This window comes from Chiloscyllium plagiosum, chromosome 9 (genome assembly GCF_004010195.1).
Source record: "Chiloscyllium plagiosum isolate BGI_BamShark_2017 chromosome 9, ASM401019v2, whole genome shotgun sequence".
Taxonomy (NCBI): Eukaryota; Metazoa; Chordata; class Chondrichthyes; order Orectolobiformes; family Hemiscylliidae; genus Chiloscyllium; species Chiloscyllium plagiosum.
In genome coordinates this window covers 35,292,069-35,300,043 of record NC_057718.1, presented here as the reverse complement: position 1 = coordinate 35,300,043, position 7,975 = coordinate 35,292,069, and the positions used below count along the sequence as shown (strand labels likewise).

At 39.6% G+C, this 7,975-nt stretch overlaps 1 long non-coding RNA gene across 1 annotated transcript; it reads left to right on the top strand.

The window, feature by feature from the left end:
* Window positions 1–1,265: 1,265 nt before the first annotated feature.
* On the top strand, window positions 1,266–1,992 carry LOC122552767. The gene is made up of 2 exons (XR_006312489.1): window positions 1,266–1,394; window positions 1,653–1,992. It is a non-coding gene; the product is annotated as an uncharacterized LOC122552767 (long non-coding RNA).
* Window positions 1,993–7,975: the final 5,983 nt, after the last annotated feature.

The following is a 7,975-nucleotide window of genomic DNA, read 5'->3' as shown; positions in this document are numbered from 1 at the left end:
TATAATTCATAATGAGGTCATCTAACAACTATATCAACAGAAGTGGACTGAACAAATGGCCTGACACCTGTTTGCCAGATGACCTCACTACAAATGTCTGACTGAGTTTTTGTAATGATTAATGGACTCAGTCTTTATATCTGCAAAGGGTAGGGCTGGTTTAGTTCCATTGACAGTTTGATGAGATTGTAACAATGCAATCATTCTTTGAATATCTGCCGATTTAGACAAGACTAAGAGGTGTGAAATATCAAAACATTCTTCAATGTGATTTTTCCTGGTTGTTTGATTGAATTCTTATGAGATAGAAGAGAAAGTTGCTTTCAAAGAGAATATATTGAATGCATTTTTTTTTAACATGAGCACATCTAAGCACTGTTTGTGAAACCCTCATGCATCCGAATTCTGATTTGACACTGATATCAGAGTCCTGATCCAAACAAGTAATTCTGCCTCATGGTTTCTAGGTGAAATCCTCAATGTCAATGAATGCTATGGACTAATTTCCAGGCATTGATTGTGGCACCAGGTCATATATTTTGGGGGTAAGCCAACGTCCACATGGTCAGCTTGCTCTGCTTTAACATTTTAGGCTCTTTAATTGGTATGAGGCAGGACTTCCAAACATTTATAATAGGGAGTCAGCAGCTCCACACTTCACCAGGAATGGTGGCCATTGCTGGTATTATGGGAGATGTGGGATGAAAGGAATCATGGGTGGCCCTCAATCCTGGTAAGTGCAGGAATTCATCAGGTTGTTTTGGTAGGCTCGGCAAGGTGGTTTTAGGGAACCATGTTGGAGAGGGCAGTGTGGATGTGGAGATGCAAAATTGTGAGTGTGCAAATTCTTGATTGGGCACAAGGACCACCTCCTTTCACCAACCAGCAGCCTGCAGATTAAACATGCTGGACTGTATGATGGGTGTAGGCATCTCTTGCTAACTGTTAAATCTGGGTGGTTGTAGGATGTGGCCCTAATTTGGATACTAGTTGCTCAGTGACATTATTTTCATAGAATTGTGATGGTAGACAGGCTGTGGATTGCCTGGCACCCTAACTGGTGTAAAATTCAACCTGTTTTCAGAGATGCGGCAAATGGTGAAGAAACTGGATAAACAAAAATAAACATTGCTACAGCACCCTGGGCATAGTTCATTCCAGTTCCAGGCAGGAATATTCCAAATGATCAAACTCCCAGGTGCAGGGAGGTGAACTGGCTCCCCTTCTATATTCAGCCAATCCCTACCTCCCAACCTTCATCACCCCTCCCCCTAGTCAGTTGCAACAAGGTTAATTTGGAAAGGATCCCTTCTCTTGCAGATACCTTTGTTCCACAAATTACTTTTATTTTGAAAGAAGCCAAGTTACCAACACTTACTTGATTAACAAAAGAGGTGAGTTTATTCATTGTTAAATGTGAGAAGAGCTAGTAATTCAATGCACATATAATGAGAGGTGAGCCTAAAATGAAAAAAATTAAAAATCATAGTTCTAGGGGTCAGTCTATAAATTATTCATGAACAGCATAGCGTTGAATGTTACAGTTGTTGCAATAGACAGTAATGTTGAGAGTGGCAGGTAGACAGATGATTTTTGAGATTATTGGTTTTGTAGGCTGATTGAAGTTCCTTTCTCCTGGTTCTTTTTTTCAGCTGGCTTGCAGCATTTGCAGTGAGAGATTATCTTTGCCTGCAACACAGAGGTACCTAAGGGATACTCCTTCCACGGGGAGACAGTGAGGACTGGAGATGCTGGATATCAGAGTTGAAAAGCCTGGCACTGGAAAAGCACAGAAGGTCAGGCAGCATCCGAGAAGCAGGAGAAATGACATCCCTTCATCAACTGGGATATTCACAGTCACCAATTCTTGAATCCAAGCAAGACAAATAAGTTAGAAGATTCTTTTCACATGGAGAATTGTCAGTTACACAGACAAGAGAACTCAATCTCACTTGTCTCTGCCAATGGAGTTGATACATATTTTTAAAATCTCTTTTCTTTTTTCTATAGATTTCTGGATGGTAAAGCAGACATGTGTGCAGGAGATGGCTTTCTGCTGAGAGGGGAGATATAAATAGCCTCTTCAATTTCCCTTCTTACTACGTCATCTTCCTTACATGTGGAACATTTCATGCGCTTCACATAATTGCTGATTTTAATTCTTCAGTCTTGTGTAGCAGTCCTCCTTTTAAAACAACAATTTTGGAATTAAATGTCAAAAAAAGATAAATACTTTGGGGTTCTGATCCATTGTCATAATAACATAAAAGAGGTGTATAATAGCAATTGCTTGCCCTTAGTTGGATAATTAGTCTGGTGCAAAGGCAATATTCTTATCTATTTAACATTGACTTTAATTAACTTTTCAATTTTGTGGCATGTTTTGTAAGATTAATATGAGATTGATAGATTAACTCAAGATGTTCCCTGTTCTAGCCAACTCCCACATATAATGCAATTATGTAAAAATATATTAGCAACAAAATAAGGATAATTTTTGTTGAGATTGGAATCCTGGCAAAAGTATCACACATGTTGTTCATAACCTATCCACACAGCTATTATAAAAATATTTTCAAGTTGGGACTTCTACTGCAACTGGGAATGGGTGCAGTTTGCCAACTATGTGGCCAACTCAAAGCACAGTTGTATATGCACACGATCTTTTAAAAAAAGCAATGAATGCACTAAGATATGTATATTTGATGGTAGCTAGTCAAGTAGAGAAGGCATTGGGAATACCTAGCTTTGTAAATAGGAAGGAATATTGAAATGGAAAGCAAGGAAATTATGATCAATCTTTTCAAATTACAAGGCCTCAGCTGGAGTATGATGTACAATTCTGGACACCCCATTTTAGAAAGGATGTCAATTACCTTGGCAAAAATACAGAAGTACAGTGTTAGTTGATATCGGAAATGAGGGACATTAGTGAATTGGTAGGTCTGGGTAAGTTAAGATTACTCTCCCTTGAATGGCTGATTAAAGTGAGAACTAGAGGAGTTAATCAGACATTTGATAGAGCAAGGCGGATAAAGATGCTACCTCCAGAAAATGGATTGGGAACAAAACGGTTTGCGATTTTAAATCATTGGTCTAAGAACTAAATAAATTAGAAGATTCTTTTCACATGGAGAATTGTTCATTGTTAAGGTATGAAATGCATTCTCTGGAAGAGTGGTAGAAACAGATTTCAGAGCTTTCAAAAGGCACTTGGACATGTACTTTGAAGAGTATTCCACATATATAAGAATGGATCATATGCATGTATTTGCCATTGTCAATGACTTCAAAAGTAAGTCGATGTGTGTTATATTTTAAAGTATCTGTTCATCTTCTGTGATGAAAGCTACGATTCAGGTGAAAAATCGTTTCGGTAAACAATGTTGTGTTGGCCAAGGAATGACGTCAGCCAATGGGTGAAGGGCAAAAGCTTCAGGGCCAATCACATGAAAATGAATTTTACCCAAAGTAAGAGGCATGGCAGGCATTACACAATTCTGAAAATTTTAGAAAAGAAAGTTAAAGAAGTAATGCAAGTTAAGTGATGTTTTTGATTTTTAGATTCAATTTTCACATCGATGGCAAGGTTCGTGCCAAATCTGCCCCTGTATCTATCAATCACTGAAACTTGATTTGCACCACAGAAGTGATTTGGCTTCAAAGTGGACCGATTTGTTAAGTCTATGGATTAGTGCCAGAAATAGCCCATTGAAATAAGGGATACTTTTCCAATACCTTTTAAATTCAAAGGGAAAGTAATGATTTTGGCATTGCTCCATATCTCATTGAATTTCAGCTTCTGTTAAACACTGAGACAATTCATACCTCAGGTTCTTGGAGATTTGTTTTTAATTATGCTGCTTTGCACAGGTCATACAGGGGTAAGAATGTACCAAGCTCAGAAAGAATAATTGCTTCTAGATAATTCAGTGTTCACTGTCTTCCAGCCAATCCTTTCTCCAAAACATTTGGCTCAAGCCTAATCTGAATAACCCACAACTCCATGCTCCAGCCCTCCACCTTCTTTGATTGAACAGTTCCACTAAAGATCAATAATTCATTTTAAAAACATCAAAGAGGTAGCTAATGATATATAGCCCATATGCAAATCAACAGCAAACATTGTTGTGCATACTTGCATTATTGCTGATAATTTGGTTTCCCTGCATTATAAGTATACTCATTGGTAAAGATCATAGTCCTTACTGCTGTGCTGTATGACATAGAGTCTGATATAGGTGCCACATCAAGACTCTGGAATGCTTCCACCAAAGACAACAAAGGTCCATCATGAGAGTTTGATGGCAGAACAAAATCACAATGAGATTCTTCAGTGTGTTGCGTTCAATAGCATTGACCAGATCTGTGGCACAGATCTTCTGTAGTGAACTACTTCAGGGAAACAACAAGGTGTTCAATGCACAGGATACAACTACACCCGAAAAACCTATGCATTGCAGACACCGATCCTGGAAAAGCATTTTATCTTACGAGCTCAATTACTGAAATTTTGTCCAACATCTTTCAAAGTCAATGTCTGCCAAATCCCAACATCCCTGAGGAAAGCTGGAGAAGGCATAGTTAATGAAGGCTCCCCTTCGCACCAAGATGAGTTGCCTGTTTTGTGGAGATCTGTGCCAATTCACCGTTGGTCTTCAATTATGCAAAGACCCACAGAATATAATGAAATTGCTAACAACTCAATAATTTATCAGAACAATGAAGGGTCCACCATGATATTCATTTAAATCTGAAATATTTTGTATAACCATGGAAAACAATAATATTTTCCTTTTCTTCTACAATGACTTTCTTTTTGTTCTCCCAATTTCTCCCACAAATAAGGACAGCAAATTTCCTTCTCTAAAGTGAATTAAATGGGTTTTCATAACAATCATCTCACAGTGATCTGTAATCTTTTCATTGAATTCTAATTCCACCATCTGCTGTGGTGAGATTCAAACTCAGGCTCCTAGAACATTACCCAGGTCCCTTGATTGTTAGTCCAGTGACTATTCCACCAGGTCATCACCATCCCATTTTCTAATTAAGTGTTGAAAGGCAAAATTAAATTTTCATTAGTAAGTGGTGAGCGATCTATTTCCATGTAGTAACATCCTCATTATAATGTATTAAGCTTTATTGATATACATTTTCTTGTTCTCCTACCTGCTGTAAAGACAGTGGATGGTGTCAATTCCCAACCTGGAAGTCAGAGCAGTGATCTGGCAGCTCAGCTCATCACTTGCCCTCCATCAATCACCATCATCTCAGGGCATGCTCCATGAGCAATTATGATATATACGCCCCCATCCACCAGGACCTTCAGGCCCTTATTGGCAAACTGGGTGCCAATTTACTCCTGTCCAACATGCTTGGGTGAATTAACAGGAACTGTACAGGGTAGCTGCTCACTACCAGCACTTAATCAAGGTCCATGGCTGGGATTTAAAGATGATGTGGCACCAAGAATCCCAGGGGGAGATTTCTAATTGGCCTAGCTCTAATTTAAGATTATGTCCTAGATAAGAAGCTACACAATATATAAAGAGTATATGAAGATGTGTGAAGTATCAAATGTCCTGGTGTGGTAACAGTGTCATGCATGACTACACAATACATCAATGAATTGAATCTTTCATTTCTACTAATCGCATGGTCTAACAATGCCCTGAATGCAGATCTGAAGTTCTATAGCAATCAAGATTGTGATTAATGTGGAAGTGAATATTTGAAATCAACAATAATGGCAACTAAGGTTTCAGAATTTCAATGGCAACTGTCTTGGTGGTGTTATTGTCTGGAGCCAGGTAATCAGATTCCAGTTCAGATTCCTAGCTCAGCGCAATCCATCTGGCCCTGACATTCTTGTTTCAGTGCAAATTTGAGTGGGTGAATGAATAAGGAACTAACTCAAGGAAAATAGGGCATCAATATCAAAGTATTTGAGAATTTCATTGCATTGCATTGACTGAACACACAAAGTGATAGAAATAATTGCAATGTGTTTCCATGTTGTTATGAATGTACTGCACGCTCAACAAAGTTATTTATGCATTTTAACCTCTTCTATGTATCCTTTGTAGTTTTCTGAAGTTTTCAATTGCTCAGATTCAAACCCATTGATTTTTTTTTATTTGTCCTTGGGCCTTGAAATTCTTGATATTGTAAATGTATTCACTGAGAAACAATTTTTTTCATGCAAATCTGTTACCATGTACATTCTTGAGTTTAAAAGAAATTTTCCTATGAAGTCAAGTTGAAAGCTGGGGATTCATAGATATGCCAATATGTTCCCATTGCCTCCTGCTTTTCCAAAAGGTGGCTTATATTTATAGCTGGTAAACTTCATGACAGTGGAGGTAAGTCAGTTGAACTAATTAATTCTTCAGTTATCTCACCAGGACAATGGAATACAGGAGCCAAACAGTATCTGTAACTAATCAATCTCAGGCTACATAGATGCTGAACAGTTTGAATCTTCTGGAAGTCTAAGGCTTTGAGGGTCCCAGTTAATGTACGTAAACCCGGAGGCAGTGGGGTCAATGGTAGAGAGGATGGGCCGAGGATGGTCACCTTGGGCACTACCTTGTGGGCAATTACCATAAGCCTCTCCTCCATCTAGGTACAGAATGATGCCTCCATGTCTCCCTGAGAAGAAGGACAGCATGATGTGAGTTTCATGTGCCTCATCCCCAACTTGCCTAGCCACTGCTGCTTGGAGTCAATGTCAAGAACATCAGAGTGCATTTTGGAGCACATATTGGTTTAATGTGTGACTACTCTCTCAATGGTAATCTTTAATCTCTCCACGGAGCAGGTCAGATGCTCATATACCAAGACACAACTCTTGGTGAACATAGACTCCTCCACTGTATACATAAATACCTATCCCCAACATCCCTGTCACATTATTTTCCTAAGGTTTGCTGCATCTTTAGCTGACATTACGTGCTAAAATCTGAAGCCCATTATCGATGTGCCTGTTCCCCAGCAATTCTCTGAGTGTCTGCGACCTTGGTTTTCACAGCCTCTCTGAGCATATGCAAAGCCACTGAGCTGCCCTTACAGATATATGGACGCGATTCCAAATGTGTGACCCAGGTGGATGTACCCACACTGGTGGAGGGTGTGGGATAAGTGGATGACAGTCCAGCCTCTGGGTCACTGGTGTAAATGTCACCAAGGGTGGTATCTTCACTCTGTTGGTGTGGAAAAGACTTGAACTCTGGATTGCAAAGAGGAGAACAAAATGACGCAAATTTTAAGTTTCTGCAGAAGCTGAGTGGGATGAAGGTATGGGCGTGGGATGGTGGAAGTTTTAAAGTCTTTATTTGAAACTGCTTGTGTGTATTTTCCATATGGAGAATCCTATCAAGAGTCACCAAGACAATAAGCAGAATGAATGCTTGTTTTCTACTATTGGTTTAATATGTTTTACTCAGTTTCGTTAAAATTGAGGAATAGATATAATGCTATGAAATGCAAGATTTCTGAATTGCACATATTCCCTGTGCTTGGTAGCTGGTGGTGCAGATTTCAGAGAGGCTATCTTTGGATGTACCAGGAACAAAACACACTGCGAAGAAACTCAGAACATCAGACAGCATGCTTTATAGAGAACATCCGAGGACAGGCAAAATCACCAACACATTCCACCCTGACCTTAAATTTACCTGGACCATCTCTGACACCTCCCTCCCCTTCCTGGACCTCTCCATCTCCATCAGTGACGACCGACTTGACACTGACATTTTATACAAACCCACCGACTCCCACAGCTACCTGGATTACACCTCTTCCCACCCTACCTCTTGCAAAAATGCCATCCCGTATTCCCAATTCCTCCGCCTCCGCCGGATCTGCTCCCAGGAGGACCAGTTCCACACAGAAAACACCAGATGGCCTCCTTCTTTAGAGACAGCAATTTCCCTTCCCACGTGGTTAAAGATGCCCTCCAACACATCTCGTC